The sequence below is a fragment of the Odontesthes bonariensis genome, chromosome 23 (genome assembly GCF_027942865.1).
Source record: "Odontesthes bonariensis isolate fOdoBon6 chromosome 23, fOdoBon6.hap1, whole genome shotgun sequence".
Taxonomy (NCBI): Eukaryota; Metazoa; Chordata; class Actinopteri; order Atheriniformes; family Atherinopsidae; genus Odontesthes; species Odontesthes bonariensis.
Genome location: NC_134528.1, coordinates 9708991 through 9730150, shown reverse-complemented (window position 1 = coordinate 9730150; position 21160 = coordinate 9708991). Strand labels below are relative to the sequence as shown.

General features: G+C 42.9%; 1 protein-coding gene across 4 annotated transcripts in view; it reads right to left on the bottom strand.

Moving 5' to 3' along the window:
* Positions 1 to 21160, bottom strand: part of LOC142374372 (thyroid hormone receptor alpha-B) — a 170104-nt gene that overhangs the window by 131301 nt on the left and 17643 nt on the right. For 3 of the 4 annotated variants that reach the window (XM_075458022.1, XM_075458019.1, XM_075458020.1), the window contains exon 2: positions 10020 to 10101. The gene's annotated coding sequence lies outside the window, so the exon portion shown is untranslated. Of the gene's footprint in view, positions 1 to 10019; positions 10102 to 10197; positions 10276 to 21160 lie in introns of those variants that run through there. The other variant, XM_075458021.1, reaches the window with a different exon arrangement.

The window sequence follows — 21160 nt, the reverse complement described above, 5'->3', positions numbered from 1 at the left end:
GTCTGCCTGAACCTCCAGGGATCTCTAAGCTCTCGGCTGAGTGTTTAAAGAGGAACCGGCTCGATGAGTCGGCTTCACACTGAATCCCGTTTTTCTTCTTCTTCTTCTCCTTCATCAGCGCCGTCTATTTATGGCACCTTTACTGCAGCGGCACAGCTTAGTACAGTATGTTCCATAAAACACAGGCCTCTCCTGACCACATCCCCAGACATGCCTCTGCAGTCGTCTCTGTGCACGAGTGAAAGGAGTGTTGGAATCATCTACACACACACGCTGCCCTGGGCATGCACATGCACTGAAGACAAGGACGCTCAGCGTGAGATGAGCACACAAACGCACCCGGAGATACAGAGAGACAAGGACACACGCAGTGTGGAGTCCAGATGCAGTGATACCACATCACATACCCGCTTGATCCAGCTCAGGGTCGCGGGGGGGGGGGCGTGTAGCCTATCCTAGATGCCAGGGAGCGACCGGCGGGGTACACCCTGGTCCCCTCTAAAGTTTGCATACATCTGTGAATGAATTACATTAAAAAGGGGGGATTTTCCTACGATTGCCAACAGTTTAGCCTGTATTTCAAAACAAATGACCTTATCGTGACTTAGATATTGACACTAAAGCGGGAAAGATGCCATTTTTAAAGCAAATAAACCGGCTCCAGCCTGTAAAGAAAGGAAATATCAGCGGTTTCTGTAGAGGTAATGGCTTTGGATACTAGAGGAGCGGCAGTTGAGTCCTTCAGTGTTTTGTTCTTCTTTGCTTTCAACACATCCAAACAAGGTTTAATCAACTGAATGAACGGCCCAGACTGAAGATCTTGTTTGAGATGTCATAAAAGTTTGTTTTGTCAATCCAATAAGCCAGGATCCTCCTATCTGTGATCTGTGAGGGTCTCTATATCTCAGTGATATATATATATATATATATATATATATATATATATATATGTATGTACATGTACACGGGGCAGTCAAAGGCCAGCGTCGTTCCAGTAACTCATTGCTTATGAGGCAACAGCAGAACGAACGATTTTCTGTGAACTTCAACTTCAAGACAAACAATGAATTCATGGCAAGATGGCAAAATCTATGATGACCTTTAAGGGAAAAGGGTGACATGGGAATATAATGAGACAGGCTTTCCTCAGACTTGTACAGAGAGGTCAGAGGTCAAGCTAAAAAAAATTCTATTTTCAATCCATTTTCCATTCCAAGAGTTTATAAAAAACTAAATCCAGCGATTTGCGGCAATGCATGACAGCATAGAGACACGTGAAGATAAAAAGCTTAAAGAGGAAGTTTGAGTCCAGATAACATCCTGCAAATAAACACACAGACACGGGGAGGTGTGTCAGGCCAAGCTGGCACAACTTCAACTAAACTAACCTTGAAAGACTTGGATGATGTTCCATTGAGGAAAGGCCACACCGAAAGGCGCGTGGGCCGTTTAATGCAACAGAGATAACGCCTCAGCCGGCAGAGAACTCAAACAAAACGGGAAAAATAAGGAACGCCAACGAGCTGCAACAAAAAGCAAAACGCTGCTGCCGAAGACCTTCATCCAGCTTCTCTCAGCCTGGCGATGGGATGGAGGGAGAATGTCCCAGAGTGGCTTTAAGTTGTCGTGGCGTGCTGAGACCAGCCCACTAACTTACAGAAGTGAGACTTTAATGAGAGGGTGCAAAACGCGGTTCACTGATCTGGAACCCGTCCAAATACAGAACAAAAGGTAAGGCCGATACATTCCCGTGCCCATCCCCTCTGTACCTGCTGGAATGCTCATGGGAAGAACTCTCCCGTGTGCCGTACGTGTTTGTGCACGCACATTCCTCTGCACGCGCCAGGGAGCAGCCAGGTTTAATTAACCTGCCGGGTCCGAAACTGACGTCTACTGCAGCCGTTTAATGCACTCCCCTGGTCTCCGCCTTCACCGGAGTCCTCCAAAGTTCAGCTGGTCTGTGCAGCTAAAGCAGTGGGAGCAGGCAGGGAAGGCTGGAATATTTGTGGCTCGACAACAAAGGAGCTGGAATGCCCTTCGCTAAAACTGGTTAATGCTGCCCACCACTCTCAGGCCGTTTCTGCCCACTTTCCCCTCCACTGCGTCTCAAATGGTTTTTTGTTCTTTGTCCTCCTTTTACCATTACCCCCCCCCTTCTCTCCGTGTTTTTACCCTTCAGGAAAAAAGAGGGTCTGGTTCTGATTATCGAATGTTCTTGACATGCAGAGAACATCTGATAACAATTTGATCAGATAATCAATGTAAATCCCTTTCGCATTGTTAAACGTGCCGACTGCAGACATTCTGGCTTTTGTTTTGAGTCTCAGAGTGGTAAACACGACCACCTCTGAAATCAACTTTTAATAATTCTCAGTTATTATCAGACATCAACGCTGCCCGCAGTGATGAACGCTCGCCATAGAACTAGAGATGCACCGATTGCAAAATTCTTGGCCAAAACCGGTTTTTCCAATATTCCAATTTTCTATCTAAGAAATAATTACTATCATATAATAGACACTATATTTGTTTGGCTTGAGTACCCTTTCCCAAATTTAATACAAGTACCCTTCTCCCAGACAACATTTTGCTTATATAACTGCAATTAAAAATACAACTAGTGGTAGGCTATATGCTATCATAACCCCCCTTTTCAAGAATAAAACATCACAAATAAGAAATAGAGTGAGAGTTTCAACAGTGCCTCCTGAGCAGATTTATTTTTTTCCTCCTTATTTTTGCTAAACAAACCTAGGTGCTTCTTTTCCTATTAGCGTATTAAGTTTGTTGTTCCAAATGTCTTAGGCGTTGATCCCCCGCGCCTTACTTTTGACTTGCAAGCATTACAAACAGCGTGTTTTGGGTCGTCCTGGCACAAAGTGAAATAACTCCAAATCAGTAACATGTTTTCTTCCTGAGTCTTGCTAGTTTTTAGCTGTTTTGCTCTGGGCGCGTTGAGCTGCTACGCACCGCGCATGCAGGTCAGTTTGATCAGCCGGTGCATCTCTACATAGAACCGTGAGAGCCAGCATGTTCCCGTCTCAGCAACACTCGCATCTTCCTCCATTTTTCCACGGCGACGTGTTACTCATTAAACCTGGAAACCGGCGGCAGCTCAGCTCTTTCCAGCTCTTTCTCTGTAATCCCACACAGCCGAGCCCTGACAGTGCAGGACACCATGTAAACACCTCCAGGACGGCATTAAAGAGCAGAGTAGGTCAGCGTGGCGTGGCTTAGCCCTTTGAACCCGTTTTCTAGCAGCACACTGCACACGTGCATGAACGTGGCGGCGGCTAACGTGTTCACATCGCTCTGTGCTGCACCTGTTCTGGGCCCCAAACGACACTCACTTTGGAGAGATTACGCAGGCGGGTGGAGACAAGCCACTCAGAGAAAGTGGGACAAAATGCAAAGAATGGCTGAACTTATGTTAACAACAGAAGGGAAACAGAAGAAAACCAACACGAGCCAGCTGAGCAGCGCAGAACTCTGGGTGATGTTTGCAAAAATGACACATTTTGCACATTTTTGTAGAGAAACTTTGCCACTGAGGTGCAGCTGAAACAAATCTGAACTTAAAGGCATTAAAAGTACATCGTTAAGGGAATAATTTGACCATTCTGTGTCCCTATGTGTTCCCCCCCCCCCCAAGTCACAAAACTCCAAAACTCTAAAACACAAAAACCCCTGAACACTTTTTATAAGTAAATCAAATGATTCCTCTGGCGTGCAAACATCGAAAGTAGTATTTAAATCCAATTAACAAAAGCTTTTCATCACCCAAGGCTTTTCACTTACAGCACTATGTAAACATCCTGCCGTCTTGGATCCAGGTCCACCGCGTGTGAAGTCATTTCGCAGCCTGAGGCCTGCACTGCATTATGAAGATGTGTGAAAATATCAAACCTTCTCTTGTCAGACTGGTTTTTGCTTCAGTGCTTCTATGAAAGAAAAAAAAAAAGTTTTTGGATCCAGCGTTTCCTTTAAGACCCGAAACGAAGCGTGCGACGAGGTTTGCGTTCCCTCTGCTCACTCCTTAACGACTTGAAAAGGACCTTCGCAGCGGTCGCGCTTGCATCACATTAACAGTTTTCCAGGCGGTGGATCAGTGCCAAGCTCAGGAATCAAACTGCAAAGAGGCTCCCAAATACAACAAACTGCTTTAAAAACTGATTACAACTTGGAGAGCATAAGAGAAAAACAGCCATCAGTCTAAAAACTCCACTATCTCTTAACCCACGGGAGCAGTTTGGAAACATTTCCTCCCTCGAAGGATGAACTCCAAACAAAAGCTGGTTCCAACTCATCCAGCGACTGTATTCACTGTAGGTTCAAACAAGTAACTTGAGTAGATGAGCACACTGTGTTCACATCATCAAACGTTTGCGCATTTTACCCCAAAAAAGTAACTTATCCGCCTATAAATAACTGATCCAATCGTTAGTTTTGAATGAGAATTTCCACTCAACATGATGAGAAGAATAATCCGAGGCAGAAAGAATCCAGAAAATAAGTCTCTATGCTAAAAATCAAGTTTCTCTCTCTTGGTTTTTCCTCGTACTTTAATTATATCCCGAGACAATTCAACACAAACGGGTGAAAACAGACTTTTATAGAGGCTCTGGTTAAAGGCATGCACATTTGTGACAGCCTCCTCTAAAAGTGATGATGGGCTTCGGAGGAAGAACCTAAGCACAGCAGAGAGGGAGGATAAGTTTCCAAGCCCCCGGCGGGCTGCAGAGGGAGGCTTCTCACTGAGATGGCATCAGACTCTGAGCCAGACCCAATTCAAAATAAAAAGACCAAAATATCTGCCTTTTGGACAGCCTGACAACTTCTGAGTCAGTCAGTGGGGTCACATGGCCCTGAAAGGATCAGATAATTGGCTAAATTACAATAAGAATTAGTTGAGCAAGGGTAATTCTCCTTGGATATATGGTGGTGAATGAATTGGATCAGAGGCACAAAGCGTGTCATACCCCGGTATGATAGGTGGCGCTGTACCCATTTCAACTGTTGCTAATAGAGCCACTTCCTGTTGACCTCTTCACCACCACCAACAACAACAACAAACTCAGGCATTGGAGAAAGATGGAGAACGCAGAGCGAGATGAAGCTACGTCCCTCTACATTTGGTCTGTGATGAGCTGCTTGTTGCACAAACATGATGCACAACGGAGCATTCTCCATCGCGTTGTTTGTTTCTTTCTGACGGCGACAACAACAGGAATATCGTCTCCTTTGACTTCCGGGTCACGACCCCGGGAAAACATCTGGAGCATGCGCAGAACGCAAAGTCTAATTCACCACGTGCTTCACCGTTTAGAGTGACTTTCAACCGAGTTATCTCGGGGTCTTAATCGCGAGTAACTTCATTCGATCCAATTTCTTGTCAGATTAAGGTGTCTACATGAACTTAATACACTGGAAAAAATCGAAATCTTACCAAGTATATTTTTCTCATTGAGTATCTCATTACACTTAATATAAGACACAACTGCCAAACATGTACTTTTTCAGCCAGATATAGGGACTTGTTTTAATACAATACATCTTGAATATCTTGTTAAGTGAAAAAGTCTTGAAAATAAATTGTTTTGAGTCGGATTTCACATGAAACAAGCTTTTTTTTTTCATTTGAAGAGGTTTTTAAGCTAATTTCAAGATCACTTTTAACTCAAAAGTCCTAAATATCACATTTTATTTCAAGAAATATTGTCAAGCCGAGTTTCACTAGTTCCATTGGCAGATTTATTTGCTTATTTCAAGTAAAAACGTCTCGTATTTGTTGTTTTTTTACTTATTTTTGGAGGGGCATTTTTTCCAGTGTAACTCAATCTTATTGTAAATTAGCCAATTATCCGATCCTTTCAGTGCCATGTAACCCCACTGATAGATATGTCAAAATGTCCAACGTGAAGCACTGCGTCTGATGCAAAGACTGTGGCCAAAGCACGACCGGCTACCAACATTTAGAATTAAAACACTGAGCAAAGCAAAACACAACATCTGTCTTTAAAATTTACTGATAAGCAAAGTTTTCAGTGCACGAATCCAGGTAGCAGCAAAACGAGGCCTGACAATAACATTGAATGTAGCTTATAATACAAACTAAACCTACCAGCACCAGTGTAGGAGTGACAACCTCTTGAAACCTCTTTGGATTTCTCTTTGCAGCACCAATCAGCTGCAGAGCCGTGAGGGTTAAGCAGGAGCCGTCCTCCTTCACATTACACAACAAACTCTCACATGTCAGCCAGCTGTGGCCTGGACTCTCCCGCCCGAGCCCGCTCTCTGACCCCGAACACAGCCTGCTTTCAATACCGACGCCGACATGATCATGACGCATGAATGAAAAAATTAATGAATGAGTGTCAAGAAGGCTGCAAAAAGAGGAACATTTAGTGCTTTAGGAGGCAGAAGCCACTTCCTTTCAGCGAATGTGAAAACTGTCCAAGAAACCACACGGTTTCAGAAACTACCACGCGCTCCCCTTCGGTTTGACTTGATCCTACAGTTCAGCAGCACCTTGCACATCATGCGCTGCGATACGGGCTTCCTGTTGAAGGCGGAGACAATGAGAAGCCCAACGTGTTCACAGCATCTCGCCTCCGCTGCGACGCCGCGACCCGGCCGAGCTCCCCAGAAAAAAATCTAATTCAAACAGGTATTAGCTGGCGTCTTTATCCAATTATTTTCTCTTCTATTCCTGTAAATGCCGTTCGGCACAATGCGTGGAAATGTTCCTACTAAATGAATCTCCAACTTCCTTAATAAAGTCTCTTCTGTCTAGACATTCAAGAGCCGCAAGGCTGGTTATCGAGTTAGCTTATTGATTATCAAGAAAAGAAAAATGCTTATTTAAATGTCACAAGAAGAAAAAGGGGGGTACAGTGTTCATGCAGAGGCAGCTTCTGGCTGGCTGTAATGGTTCAGGTTTAAATGCCACAGCTTTATCTGCCATCTGAGAAATTCCCTCTAATTGAAACTGTGGTTTTAGAGCGGTAGCTATCCCGAAGCGTGCGCTGGATTACCCAACCAGGTGGTGAGTCAAACTGCCAGGGAATAGAGGCAATTCAGCCACTGGCTCGGAGCCCACTCACAATACTCCCATTGTATCACCAGCACTCCCCGTTTGGAGATAAACAGCAGCAAAGCTCCCATATTATCTTCGTCAGGATCTGAATGTGTTTGTGTTTGCTTGTGACTGTGTGCACGGGGATGTTTGTGCATATTTGGCCATTTCTGGGTATTTATTTTTTCCCATTATGTGTGTGCGTGTGTTTGTATTTGCGGTCGTGAAAGCGCGCCCATATGGGCACGTGCTCGTCTGCGTTTGTGCCAGAGCGGGAAAGTGATTCCCCTGATGGGCGTGACAGATGGGCAGAGAGAGGCTGAGCCCGAGCGCTCTGCCACCTGAGAGGATAGCGTGCACACTCACCCCTCAGTCCAGTGAAGGTTTCTTCATTTTGACTCAGATATTTAAATAGAATAGAATAGAATAAAAAAATACTTTATTCATCCCCCAAATGAGGGGAATTCAAATTAGTTAAGTAGCTAAAAAAATTATAAATATTTACAATGATTGTATATTAACAACAACAACAATAATACCAGTTCTAGTAAAAATACTACTACCAACTAATAATAATAATAATAAATGACTAAATAAACAAAATAAAGGGATAGTTCACCTCTTTTGACATGACGCTGTATGACATCCCATATTAGCAATATCATTTATGACCATAACAGTGGTCCTGGGTCTTTCTTCACCATGAACGCTGACTGGTGTTGACTGTGTGTCTTAGCACCTCTTTTGCAGAAGAAAATAAACACGTGGCCGGCCGGCAGAAACATTGAAAGGTCTATTTCACTTCTCATCAGATGTAATAGGAAGGTAAGCAAACCTTAATAGGGAGTTCAGAGAAAACTTCCACCACAGTTTGGTGTCAGAAGTGGGATTCGGACGGGGCACGGGAAGCGATTGGCCGTCCTGAATGAAATTTCAGCCTTCCAAACGTTTGCTACGGGAGGGCTAACCGTGAGTTCGTCCTGAATTGTTGCCGCTGGGATTCCACGAACGTAATTCAGAGAAAACTTCCACCACAGTTGTCATACAGCTTCATGTCAAAAGAGGCGAACTATCCCTTTAACCCGCCACAACAGAAAATCTGCTCTCGGCCTGTAGTGACCATCGCTCAACTGCATCAACATCTCTGCATGTGTTACTGCAGATCCCAAACATGCACGACTACGGGATCCGACTAACGCATCCAACAAACCTGGGCAGAAATCACAGTTCCAGCTCACATTCCCCTCAAGTAGCAACACAAACCGGCTACACAACGGGTTTCTGGTTGCAAAAAGAAAAGACAGAGAGCTGGAAGTTGGGCTAATGATTTCATCTGATAAAAGTGACAGCAGAGTCCCCTGATAAATCATCCCCTCCCTCCCTCCCCTGCAGTGTAACCAAACCTTTATCAGAGCACCAGTCTGAGATCTGAGAGATCAACTCCTCGAGTGTCCCTACAGACAAGACAGCAGAAGAGATTCTGCCACGAATCTCCACTTTTTAAAGGCATCCAGTGGAGATATTTCTCTGCAGTATCTACCCAACACCCACCAGAAAAACAGAGTTGGCAGAGAAACAGTCTCAGGATAGTTACAGTCTGTTGGTTCGTAGCACAGATGGGATTTTCCCCAAAACTTGATGTGTTAATGTTGAAGTAAACAGAATAATTTCATGCAGGTTCTACAGGTTGCTTTGCTCCTTTTTCCAGTCCAGTCCTTGTTGTGTCTACACATAACAGACAACTTAGCAAAGAATCAGGTTTAAATTGGCTCTTTAGGCACTTTGTTCCCAGCAGCCTGTCACAGAGACACATCATTTGTTCCCATTTCTTTAGCTGCATCTATGAAAAACAGCAAAGATAACACAGATGAACAGGATCTCAAAGTGATGTCCTTAAAGAAAGAGGAAAAAAATCCAGCAAAGACCTGACACAGGAGCTGAGAGATGCATCTGGACCTTCAGCTGATCCATCTGCTGTCGGCCCGAGCCTCATCAGGAATGGGCTCCATGTTAGACATCTATGTTTTGCACCTGTTTCAGTAACTCACTGCACCTATTTCCTGTTTTATTTGGCAACGTATAAAGAAATGAGGGCTGACTTTTGAACAGCACTGTACACTTCAGAGGTAAACTGAGGGTTTGGCATTTTTCCTTCCAGAATCTGGAGCAACTACCTCATGGAATATTAGCCTGAAAAATAAGTCATCGGGTTGCAGCTCTTATCTTAATGTATCACACATGCTGGAGTGTTTCTTCCTCCTCGGCAAACAAAGTTGATTGTATTCAGCGAACAGCCTCCAACCTTAAACAATGATGCAAAGTCCAGCGCTGTTAAATGAGGACAAACATAAAGCAGGAGAAGTGTACGGTCGCCGTGGCCACGGCTATGACAGGCGCAGCATGTGTTAACACGTGGATAACCGTGATGGAAAAAAAAAGAAGGGGGAAAAGTCCAATGCTGTGCAAGATAACACTCTCGAGGAAAAGTGCTGACTGTTGCAATTACGACTGAAATGTGTGATGTGACGCCGGCGCACTGCCGGCAGACAAAAAGGGGAAAAGCTCCAGAAAACATGCTGCCTTTCCAGGCCAATTCCACCGTGCACGTTCACAGATCTCCACGTGAAGTTCAGTGTACACACAAAGCGTGGGAAATCCACACACCTCTCAGGTGGCAGAGAGAGACAGAAGAGGGGAATACTTCCAGAAGAGAAATCCTCAGCCTCTTGCACTTTCTGATAAATCTTGGGAAGCTGACTGAGCTGCTCAAAGCAGATGCACCGTGCACACACGTCCTCCTGAAAAGGCAAATCTGATACCTGTGCAAACGAGGCATTGTGATTTCCACCAGCCTGCAACTCACAGACCCACGCTGGTTTTCACTCTGGTGTGGGTGCACAAACTTGGTTTCATTCCTGTTCAGAGCCATGCAAACGCTTCTTACCCTTTGGTGGTCAGTAGTCCTCACTTCCGACCTCTTTGCTCACGTTCGGCGCCAGCTTTCATCCCAACAGTTTCGGGGAACTCTGCAATCAGAACCAAAAAAATAAAAAATCCATGAATGCTTCGTTTCTTTGCAGACAAAAGAAGAACAAAAACATCCACGGGGTGAACAGGCTTACGGAGTGACCCTGTGAGAAAGGGGTTAGCTAAATCCTACAGATTGCCTCAGCTCCAGCAGAGGGAAAACCACATCGCCGCTGATGCATGTGTGTGCAGCCGAATCAGGGACAACATGGGAGGAGTCTGCGGGTGCAAGAGAGGTGCAAGGTTTTAAAAGCGACGTTAGACTTTCATGTAACCGGCTTAGCACTAAAAGGCTTACCATTCTAATCCTTTAGCTAAATGAAGTGGCTGGCCTGAGAAATCAAGGGGGAGTTAATAGCATGACTTTCAAATGGTCAAGACTGCACAAACCCAGTGTCTGTTCAGGAAATCCCTGCTGCAGAACTCACTGGTATTCCCTTAATCACCGTCTTGGCCGTTTTAGTCTTCAAGCAATTAGGTCTATTTAAAGTTGGGGCAGAATGTAGAATAGAAAAAAAAAATAGCACAAACACAGCATTTTTCATGTTTTAGTTCGGGAAGTAGGGATGCAAATTATACAGTTAAAGCAACGCAATCTTCTTACATTGCTGCTTGATTAAGGATTTCAACTGCTCAACGGTTGGGTAGCTTCATTAGTCACACAATTGAATGAATATCAGGCTGAATATCTTTAAAAGATGCCAAGTCTGGACTGCAGGCAAGTTCGTTTAACACCTGCAGAATGTGGTTTGGTACATTGCTGAAATAAGCAAGTCTTTCTCTGAAAAGTTTAGTTGTCCAGTTTCACCTACGTTCATTTTAAATTAGCACAAGCCAAAATTAGGCAATATTTCTGGTTATATGTAGGGATGTCCCAATCAGGTTTTTTTGCCCCCCCGAGTCCGAGTCATTTGATTTTAAGTATCTGCCGATACCGAGTCCCGATCCGATACTTCTACAGTAAATTTTAAAAAATGAAGAACGGCAAAGAAACAAATCCAGGATGTCCCTGATTTAAAAAAAAAAAATTTCACTTATTTTATCATTTAACACTTATGAACAGAGCACTTCTGTGAGGTAGCTTGAACAAAAAAAGTAATCAAGTAATAAACAAATTCTTCACATTGTAGTTTCGTGCAACAATGTCTAATATACAAACGAGCAGCAGCTCGACTTGAAATACCTGGCAGGCATGTAAACAAATAAGCAAATAAAAGTGTCACAGTGTTATAAAGAAAGGCCAGTAATGTGCTTTTCGGAACGTAAACGAAGGTTTGAGCCTGTTCCTGTTCTCATCAAGGATGTTAGCCATGTCCTTGCCACCTCTTGAAATCCCAAGTTTGCAATCGCAACGTTTTTGTCGTCCACTTTAAAATACCTCCACACTGCAGGGATATATATGTATTTGTGGATATACACCTTCCTCAGTCGAAATGCAATGTGGGGGCATTGGAGACCCATCCAAGATAATACGTCAGCTCCAATAGTCTATGAGTCTATGAGGCGTCTACGTATATTATGTCTATGGTTGAGACGGTCTGACTCTGTACCACCACATAACAGTAAATACTAAGCTGTTATTTTTCCCCATTTGTTTTGAAATATTATAGTTCTGATAAAAAAAAAAAAATGAGAATAAATATACATATATAGATAGGCTACATATCCGATCGCTTATCGGGATGAAACGTCCGATTTCGATCAAGTCTGAAACCACGTGATCGGATCGGGACATCCCTGGTTATATGCATTATATAAGGAATTGTACCTATTTTTAAAGCAGTGCTCTCTGGGTGCCTGAACCTCACAGGCATTAAGCAGTTCTACAGTAACACGTGCGGCATGTTACTCAGCATGGTGACATGCATAGCTGAGTAGAGCTATGACACCGTTACAGCTCGACTTGGCCGTTTAAACGGACCAGCGTCCTTATAACAGGACACATGCACAGCAGAGAACATTCTACGTCTCTGTGGGAGATCGTCATACATGTAAATATCGGTGAGATCACTGAACACACGCCGTCTTTAAGTTACCTGAACGGTGATTTTGTTAGACGATGCCGTGGTTAAAGTCAGGATTTTATTAGAGCAGAGCGACAGAATGTGAGTTGACACTTAAATGGCTCATTTTCAGTCGCGGTATCTGAGGAATTACACAAAAAAGTGTGAATGAGAGCAGCTTTATTGGGAATTCAGCTGTATCAATAACTCTAAAGCAGGCGCAGAGCCTCTTGGTCCATGTGAGGTTTCTACTTGCAGGAGGGATTTGATCTCTTGATGTGTTAAGTTCGTGTTTTCGAGCTCCGATTTTGTAGTTTTGGCTGGGCTAACACATGCTTTTGTGTTGTATATGCATGTTAAATTAAATATAAGTTTGCGGTTAGCTCGAGTAGAATAGTGTTCTCCCTTGTACAAGATGTCAGAGTCATGGTCGATGAATAGAAAGCTGAAGAACATCAATTTGTAATAGAAAAAACAGTCGGACATGTTGTGAATGTCAAGGAGAAAAGAGCTGAAAAGAGCACGCATCCTCAGCATGACTGCACACAAAATAAATGTTTTCTCTTTTTAAAAGGCAATGAATAGAACAGAGCTGGTGTGATGCACGACCATTTAAGTCAATTTAATTTCACAATCAATCTTTTTATACTGAATAGGATTTAATCTACCTGTGTTGCTGTGGATATTAAGAAGCAATCTGGCAGAGGCAAATTGAATCACGCCTCACATCTGCACCTTTTCCTCAGCGAGATAAACACACCGACATTAAAACACCGTTTCAAACACACAATTCACAAGAAGACCCGACTTATTTCTTTTATCAATCTGAATGAAAAGCAATAAAAGAGTAAATGACTCGGCTACGTGGATGAACAACAGATACAGCCCCACAGTAGCACCGAAAGTCATTTCACAGTCAACTACCGCAATCGAGTTTGTCCAAACAATGGATGCATTAAGTCCCTCATTCAGCCTGTACATAACAGCACTGACCTGTGCATCCTCCCTGTACAGCTGCTCAACCACTGAAGCCTCAAAAACTGAATGTTACGTCATTATTCATTATATAAATGGTGAAAACCTTGACGTGAGTGTTTCTTAGTGGAGCTAATGGTCCACTCGCCCCCCGACTCCTCCTGATAACTGAAGCAAAGCATCGAACATATCCGTTTGTCTTCGTACTGAATGGACGATTGTGTATAAATCCCTCTGGTATTGCATCTTCTGCGAGTAAAAACTATAGCTCATGACATGTTAACAGCACTTTCAAGTGACTACTTGACTTACCAGTCAACAAGTTTTCTCGGTTTAAGCTCCGACTTGGACACAAAACACACAATTATTCCACTTTAATCTTTTACACAAGATGCATTTCTGGGACTTTAGAACCTGTTTTTCTGCTGAAGGCCGTTCGTATCTCACCATGCGAAGATAATTAAGTTATTCTTCTCCAGTTCATGCAGAATTATCCAAAGAAACCCGGAGCAGAACCGGTGCCCTTTGGGTTTATCTCACAACAGTCACATAAACTAACGACAGTCACTAACAATCGACTTTCCCGTCTCCAACTGGTCCTGAATGCAGCAGCTAGCAGACGACATCACACCAACCCGATCCTGGCTTCACCCCACTGGCTTCCTGTGTGTTTGAGCATCGATTTTAGGATTTTACTGATCACCTTTAAAGCCCGGCTGGATGCTACAGGCCAGTACGTGGCCTTGGATCCTCGTCCCGGGAAGGTCGAGGCTTAAAACTAAAGGTGACGGCGCCTTCTCTGTCAGGGCCCCTCGACTTTGCAATGACCTGCCCGAGGAGAGGAAGCTTACAGATTCAGTTAAATATTTAAAATCACGTCTTAAAACCAGGACTGGGCGAGTTAACTCGTTATTATCGTGTTAACTCGTTAATTATTTTACGCCGATAAATATTTTAGCGCGCATTAGTGCAGGTTTTATTATTTATTTTATTAATGTAAAAGTCTGTTGCTCACAGGCTTTTATTTTGTAAAAGTCTGTTGCTGTCTGCTGCGGAACCGGAAAAGAAAGTAATCGGTGGATCCACCAAACATGGAGAAGGGTACGGAACTTTTACTCGGCCATTTTCATTTTAAAGTTCTTCCAGACGGCGGAGTCGACAGAACCAAAGTCATCTGTAAACACTGCCAAGTTGAATTGTCTTCTCAGCGTAGTAGTTCCAGTCTAAAATATCACTTCAAGGCAAAACACACAACTGATAGCAGCAAGTCATTCAAGGAAACAGACAGTGGAGCGAGGCTTCTACATAAAAACTACAGAAAGATGCTGATGTTAAAAGTGTGTTTGCACAACAAATGTTATGGCACTTTCATTCATATGGCAGCACATTTAAAATAAAACTAAATGCTAAAAGCTATACACTACTTTTGGATTCATTTTTGGATTTTGCGTACAAATGCGATTAATCGTGATTATTTAGGGAAATCATGTGATTAATCAGATTAAAAATTTTAATCGTTGCCCAGCCCTACTTAAAACCCATTTTTATAGATGCTATACAAATAAAAGTTATTATTATTACAGAAGATTATGATTTTGGTATTTCATATGCTGCATCGTGCATTTCACACATTTAAAATGGTTTTTGTTTTTGTTTGCATGAGGAGATTTTGTCTTTTAAAGTGATCTTTGTCACCCGTTACATGCCGATGCTCCTCCCCTGCTCTCTACCCGGCGCGCTGCCACCTCATTCAATCGTTCCACCAGTCTAACATCCACCCGTAGGCAGCAGGAAGACTTTCACTCGTAACTCAACATACCATCACAGAAGCAACATCTGCAGGGAAAGATGAGCTTTGGAGCCTCGAGGGCAAACTTTGAATAAATTCTGCTTTCACGTTTCAAACGTAATTTGATGACCGGACTAAGATTATTACTGCAAGGTAACCGTTTGGACACCATGTCAGAGACTTGCATTCATGTTGTCACAGATATCTAGAGGTTAACAGAAGTAGTGCTGCAGAGGGATCTTTTATTCATAAAGTGCATGCTTCAGGTAATGAATAATGAATTTAAAAAAGTGCAACGTTGGATAAAACAGCCATTAAAAAACAGGACGGCCAGTTCCAGTTAATATCCGCCCAAAACCTCTTTGCACGCTTCTAGTTTATCCAGATAATCCAGATGGTTGGTTGGTGGAAGGTTTCTATAGTGTAAACATGCTGGATGACAGCAATGTGCACGACTTCTAAGCTTAAACAATCCGACAGGTGCACGATGATGTCAGATATCAACCCGGAAAACCAAACCAACTTTTTGTGGGGCACGAAGCAAACTGAAGACACGATCGCTGGTGGAGATACTCAACAGAAACAGCAGCTGACAGTCTGCAGACAGCAACCACTCAAGGAAGAAGTGCTCCTTCTTTATTGATAAATTACACCTTCAAAAAGAAACACTTGGGAAGTCTTAATGGAAGGCTTTGAGATGTAGCAGAAGCTGTCTTTTAGACAGCTGTCAAAGGAAGAAAAAGCATGTTTTTCCCCCTTTTCCTGAGATAAAAAAGCTTTCTTAGAAATAAAAGTGTCGTTCAGAACTGAAAAAAGTGTCACTGAAACAATGAGGACATTAACTGCAGACGTCAAAGGGGTTCAACACATCCTCCGTGGTCTCTCATTTCGAAATCTGTTCCACTGATGGAACTGGACTGATGCTGGTGGGACGTTCATTAGTCGTTGATCCAGACGATACTGAAGCTCATGACCCGTGTGACATCTTCTATTAACCAGGTCCGAGCAGAAGCAGCGTTTTCTCATCCATCAGCAGCGATTCCGTGTGGCCGCGCATTCGATTATCCAGCTAATTCATATGCTAAGCCAGCTCTCAGCCGGCAGGGAAAAGGATAAATATGCATCCACACATGGGACTGACACGACCGCCAGCCACTTGGAGGTAGTGTTTAAACTGAATGGAATGAAACCTACATCATACCCTGGTTTGGTTTTTTTTAAGAAACACAGAAAGTTAAATGGTCAGAGGCCAAGTCTGTTGATATTTATATTTATTCAGAGTCATTTCATTGTACAACATTTCTTATTATTTCTAAGCTCTTTTCATTTCCATCTCTGGTCTCACTGGGAAACACCTTTGTGATTACTCTTCTCTGATTGGCTGAAGGCTGTTTTCATTAACAGAAATGATCTCTTATAAGAGGGCTGTACCGAGTCCCATTGTGAGGTCCCATTTTCTAAATAAAGACACAAAGTTGATAGTTTTTATACCGAGCAGGAAGGATTTAATACCATAGGTGATTCAACAGCATTCTGAAGAGAGAAATAAGAAGGCCAAGTGTCCTCTGAGAGTGTTGCTCTGGCTGCCATCACCCTGAGATCAGCTGCTGTCGTCGGCTCACTCGAGAAATAAACTGTGTCTGACCCGACTGCGACCTTCTCCTACTACACCTCTTATGTCACTGACCATAAAGCAACTGCAGCCAGCCGAAACCCAATGCAGCTCGGGACTGTTTGGGTCACAGAGCAGAGCTTTTTCTGCTTGTTTTTATTTCCTCTGAACTCAATAAAATGTCATTTGAAACCAAACTGAACTCATCCAGATATACAATAACACTGATAAAGTTTCAACTATTTTAATTCATCTCATTGGCATATTTAGGTGTTTATTTCCTCGATATTGAGCGAAAAGTTGTGCAATAAAACCGTGCAAAAAGCAGCTGTTTGATCAAACAGGATCAGAAACAGGAAACAGATAAGAACATGAAACATTTTCATTTTCTGAGCAATAAAGACGTGCGACTACTAACAAAAGCCCAGGGATATGCACGGCTAATCGATTAGCTGGAGCGGCGCCGATAAGTCGACGACTCCTTTAAAAAGTCGACTAATCGGTTCCACTGACGCGATGAGGAGCAAAAAGAGCAGACGGGGAAAAAAACAAGGAAAAAGGGCCGGTTTTGTTGTAGCTAAACGCTCGTGTGACAGGAACAAATGACTGCTCTGGTGATGAATGCCAGTTTAATGACGACGCAGGGACTAATCCACCTTTATCGGCTCGATCAGCGGACGTCTAAAATCACTTAAAATGCCCATCCCTGCAAATAAAACACAGTAAAAAGTGCCCCATCACAACTCTGGGGTAAATTGTCCATGAAGAGAGAAAATCCAACTCTTATTATTCTCTCTTTTTTTCCTTTTTATCTGCATAACACTCAGAAATAGGTCAGATTCTCAGAGCATCACGGAGTACCAGTGGCTCCTCCAAGTCCATCTAAACAAACATTTCATCCAAACAAATCACACTCTCACACCATTTAGTGGCTCCCTGTAATTGGACTTCATGTCAAGCCTGGCAATAAAGAGTTTTAGTTAATTACAGAGAGTCGGGGGCTGTAATCAGCTCCATGTCTCTACAGATAAAACCAATGCAGAGCATTCCTGCCCTGTCAAAGATCCCATTTATTGATTTTATCAGAAGTAATGTGAGACTCTTTTTCAGCTCATTCAGAACGCTGCAGCCCGAGTTTCAACCAGCACAAAGAGATCACATCACATCACCCCAGTTCTCAAGTCTTTCAAGCCACTCGATCAATCTGATCGAGTGGCTATTACATGTGGAGTTCCTCAGGGGTCAGTTCTTGGACCCCTTCTGTTCACCCTATACATGCTGCCTCTGGGTCAAATTCTGAAGAACTCTAAAGTCAACTTCCACAGCCATGCAGATGACACACAGATATATCTCGTCTCCAGATGACTGCAATCCTATAGAGGTTATAACAATATGGTAACAATAACAATACATTTTTTCAAATAAAATACAGTGAATACTGCACAGTATTAAGTATTTTTATTAAGTATTAATTAAGGCTAAATGGTGTTTCCTAAAGGGGGAACTGTTAAACCTGGCAACGCAGCCCGCTTAAACCACCGTCACACTTTACCGCAGTGCACACTAGCTCCTTTAGCCAGCGCGAGATGCAGGCACAATGGATCGGTTTTTAATTAAAAAAAGGGCAAAAACCAGCACAAAAACCATGCTCACCTGAATGTCTCACTATGATTACAACAACAAACTACAAATACAACATGAAGAAAGTCAAGAACATGCATGCCAGCTTCCGCTCATCCCAGTATTAAGGCAAATGTGGTCTTAATTGAAAATGTATTGGCTGTGTTGTTTCTTTTTTTGTGGGATGTTTTATATGTAGAAATGCATATTTGCAAAAGGGGACTTTAGTATGTTGTTGTAAAAGTGGCTCTTCCCTTGATTTTGCTCTGCCAATGTGGCTCTTGTGAAAAAGATAGTGAGTTATCACTGGCTTAGAGCAAGTCAAAAAGTGGATGAACCAAAATTTCCTTCAGTTAAATCAAGAAAAAACTGAGGTCATTGTGTTTGGCAACAAAGAGAAGAGGTTTGCTGTCAGTAAACATCTTGAGTCACTGTCTCTAGAAACTAAAGACCAAGTCCGAAAAACCTCGGGGTGCTGATAGACTCAGACCTGACCTTCAACAATCATATCAAATCAGTCACCAAATCAGCCTTTCATCAACTTAAGAACATATCCAGAATGAAGGGTTTCATGTCCCAAACAGATCAGGAGAAGCTGATTCATGCTTTCATCTCCAGCAGACTTGACTACTGTAACGGTCTTCTGACTGGACTCCACCAAAAGAGTCTCAAACAGCTGCAGCTCATTCAGAACGCTGCAGCCCGAGTTTTAACCAGAACAAAGAGATCACATCACTCCAGTTCTCAAGTCTTTACATCGGCTCCCGGTCAGATACAGAATAGATTTTAAAGTTCTGCTACTCGTCTACAAATCACAAAACGGTTTAGGTCCAGAACACATTAATGACATGCTGGTAGAGTATAAACCCAGCAGAGCTCTGAGATCTGCTGACTCAGGTCAGATAGTGGAGCCCAGAGTTCAAACTGGACCCGGTGAAGCAGCTTTTAGCTGTTATGCTGCACACAACTGGAACAAACTACCAGCAGAACTGAAATCAGCCACAACTGTAAGCACTTTTAAATCCAGGTTAAAAACATTTCTCTTTCCGTGTGCTTATGGTTGAGTTCCTTTAAATAATTTTAAAGCATAATGCTATAAATCCTCTTTAATTGTTTTATATTTTTCTTTTTTCCCCTCTTATTTGATTGCTTTTAACTGTGTGTTTTAATTTTTATTCTTTTTTTTTTATTCTCTTTAAATTGCTTGTTTTTATGCTGCTTTATGCTGTTCTTTTAAATGCCTTGTCTTTATGTAAAGCACATTGAGTTGCCTGCGGTATGAAATGAATAAATAAAGATGCCTTGCCAAATTGCTACACTTTCCATGCATTGGACAAAGCTTTGCTGCAGCGGTATGCGTCTCATCCTTATAAGACAGTTCAATTCAGACCGACATACGCAAGCACAGAGACGACCCGGGAACAGAAAGATTCTATTCAATTCGATTTGTTTTTAACATTTCTTTAACATTTATCATCTGCTGCAAATGAGAACAAGCTTCTTCCAGAAAAGCGCCATCGATGAAACACCTAAAACGACTGTTTTATAAACGTTTTATAAACACTTTTGTTACTTCGCAGCGCAGGTAAAAATGCATCCGATAGTTCCAGTTTCATTTGAATTATTTAGTCTGTCACACCTTAGTTGGTGAATTACCCCGGTTCCTGCCACCCCCAACCACACTGACACACTGTAATTACCTCATAACTGACCTGTGATCTGATCATATTTCCTATATGCATGTTTTTTTCTGGTGCATTTGCTATTTTTCTTGCTCGTGTCGCAGAAGGTGAGGGTTCAGATCTGTTGGGCTTCAGCTGCTCTGCAGACCTTAGTCCAATGTTCCTGCCCTCTTGTAAAATCCAAACGACGTGTGAATACTAGATTTCATGATGAACTGTAGACCATCAGCGTTGTTTTACTCGTGTTTGCTTTGGCAGGCAGCGCCGGTGTATGAGTGCAGCTTTTATCAGCAGACGGATAATAAGCTGTTAAAATGGTGTGCAGGTGAAACAGCTCCCTTAACTCTGTGCTTTTTCCTGTTCAGGAGCTGCAGCAAAACCTTATTCAACTGGATTCTGATGGCAGAATCAGGACATTCGTTTATCTCAGAGGCACAAATGGAGCCACATCTTTTACATTTCGGTTCATCTTTTGCTTTGAGTTCTTCTCACCAAACCAACTCGTCCTCTCACATTCAGACAGAAAGCCAATTAGCACGACCCAAAAAAAAGTTTTTATCTTTCTCCTTAATGTACATGCTGTAAATCACTTCTATCATATGTCAGCGAGAAACCTGCCTGCGAGTTGATGGCAAACATTCAGAGAACGCGTCTCTCTGGCAGCCAGTTCCTGCACACTATTCGAAATCTCCTTTGTTAGCCTGTGGAATACAAATGGGAGGGACGTCTCGAGGCAGAATCCGTACAAGCACGATCTTGTGCTCGTCCCATAGAGCAACACTTCGTGAGCAGAATGATGCTCGATAGCAGCAATGCAATAACTTACTCCTGCAGTCTTAAATGTAATGTTTGGGGAAATCAAACTGAAACACGCTGCTGGTAAACATCAAATACTGTGCATCCTTTTGTCTCTGGCAGAAATGTGCGCTGCAGACGTCCCTGCATGCTTCAGATCATGTACACCTTTCAGGGACGCTTTAGGTGGGGAAAATGGAAATATAAAAGCTTGTCAAGGCAGAATCAAACACATGCACACGCAGTAAATAATCATGTGTAAATAATTCCACTATAAATCTTTATGGCCGTGCACGGGGAGGCCGCTCTGCAGTTGTTGGAGGAAGCTGCAGATGCATTTGTAATCTGACAGCCCCCCCGACCCCCCTTCTGCCGGGGTCTTCTGTGTAAATAGGAGTTGCTGTTTTGTTCATCATTCTGGAACAGAGAGCAATAATTAAAACACATTTCCTTTTCTCGACTTCAGAACGACTGTCCCCAGTAAACAAACCCTGCGCTCCGTCTGCAGCCGTTTGGATTCCGACTGCACTGACTGGCAGAAATGGAAATCAGGCTGCATGTTCCATGTCATGCTTACACAGA